Source organism: Pteropus medius, unplaced genomic scaffold, assembly GCF_902729225.1.
Source record: "Pteropus medius unplaced genomic scaffold, Ma_sr-lr_union100, whole genome shotgun sequence".
Lineage (NCBI taxonomy): Eukaryota > Metazoa > Chordata > Mammalia > Chiroptera > Pteropodidae > Pteropus > Pteropus medius.
Window position 1 is genome coordinate 15651923 of NW_024351073.1, and position 2145 is coordinate 15654067.

The 2145-nt window shown below is 29.1% G+C and overlaps 1 pseudogene; it reads left to right on the forward strand.

Moving 5' to 3' along the window:
- The first annotated feature begins 795 nt into the window (after positions 1–795).
- Positions 796–914, forward strand: LOC120586394 (uncharacterized; annotated as a pseudogene).
- The last annotated feature ends 1231 nt before the right edge of the window (positions 915–2145 follow it).

Below are 2145 nucleotides of genomic sequence, written 5' to 3' on the forward strand. Positions count from 1 at the left end.
TGTTCATCTAATGACATGATTGTTCCATTCTTGCCCTTCTTAATCCTAGCATATTTTCACCTTTAAAAGCCATTAATTTGTTATAATTCAGCACAATGATTTTTATGACATCTTTTAAATGGCACTGTATAATTAACAGATTCTGTATTAAAAATATAGAAAAGTTCCAATTTATTTAGCACTACCCAGGCCTTTCCATGAAACCGGTGGCCAGTTCTGAGTTTTCAACTTAAATGGGTCAAGGTTAATTAGAAGACAATTCATAGAACAATCTGATTTCATTTTCTTTGCATGCTGTCTTTGTTTTGATGACCAACATCATTCAGATGGGTACTATTTTTCTCTGGATCTAGGATAATATAGATAAAAATGGACCCTTTGAGGCTATGGAGGAGACATTTCACTTTTTTTGCTAATTTCCCCTGGGAGTTTTATATTTTAATCCCATGCTCAAAACTGGTTAAATGATTCCCTAAATAAATGTGCATCTTTCTAGTCTCCACCTTTTTAAAAGTCCAGAATAACATTTCTGAACACAATGTTTTATTTTGTCATACTGGCTCTTAAAATGATATAAGAGAAAATACCTAGTAATACTTAAGAGTATGAACATTTTATTTTTTAAAGATTTTCTATTTTGAAGCATCTCCTATTAAATACTTAACCTATCACTTAGAAATAAAGAAAATAAACTTCATGTGTAAGTTTCATGTATATTGAAAATATATATTTTAGGCAAGATTTTATGAGGTTCAGGAAAAACTTTGAGTGTTTAAATTTGTTTAAATTTTCTTAGTCTATGGACATACCACCCTAAATGACCCCAATCCCATCTGATCTTGGAAGCTAAGCAGGGTCGGGCCTGGTTAGTACTTGGATGGGAGACCACCTAGAAAGATCAGATGCTGTAGGTGTAAAAAATAAAAAATAAGGGATTGTAAGCTGACAAGGTCCTTGCAATCTATGAGGTCAATCAAGGTTTGCCTTGCCTAAAAAAAAATAATAATAATAAAATAAAATAAATAAAAGTAACTTTTCTTAGAGAATTGGAAATCACTTTAAATTCCATAAATTGAAATCCCTAAAGGATTGTTTTGTAAACTCAAAACTGTTAGTTAATTAAACTCAGGAAAATTAGCTTCCAAAGCATTATAATTTGATTCAATGATTTTATAAGAGCTGGGGTGTGTGTGTGTGTGTGTGTGTGTGTGTGTCTATATTGGTGTTTGTGTGTGTGCACTTACTAGAACTATCTTCTCATTCTTTTTCTAAATGTATATAATGGAATTTATTTGCTTTCCCATATTTGAAATCATATATTAATGAAAAATTAAAATGTTATTATACAAATTGCTTAAATGACTTTTTACCAAATAATGTCATGATTACATAAATATGCTGGGATGATGGGTGGAAAATCACACTTAAATAGCATCAAAATACGGAGAATATGTATGTTAAATATACTTATGAATAAAATATTCTGTTTCAAAGCATGATATGTATTTAGAAAAAAATATTTTGTAATCGAATTTATTTTATCTATCTAATGTTAATGATACCAAACACTGAAATGACATATGCTCCTCTGGAATAAACTCTGACTTGCATAACTCCTTATGCTAATCCATATGTTCTAATTTATATAAATCAATCTATGGCCAAACTCTATTATGTAATGATTTAAATATCAGATTTATATAAGAATAAAATAGCTAACCAAGAGTACCTTTAAAATAAACTCAACAATAAAACAATCACCCAAAATAAACACTGTGAAATAGAGAAAATTGGGACATATTCCTCACAGGTAAAATGACAATATGTATTTTTAATTCAGATTAGGTGAATGAGATGGATGAAATATTGATTTATGTGAAAGAATTATATATAAATATAGAAAATAACTTGTTATCATACAACTAGATTTTTTGATTATCACACAGTTCTATTCCATATTTATCCTTTTAGTTCTATTTTTTAATCTCCAATTCTTACTGTCAAAAAATCAAATCTTCTTAAATTAAACATTAAAATACAGCAATTCCTTTAGATACCACACAATTCCCCATATGGTGCTGTCATCACATTCCACACATTACTATCTCAGACTTTTGCACATATTCTGTTGTTATGGCCAAAAAT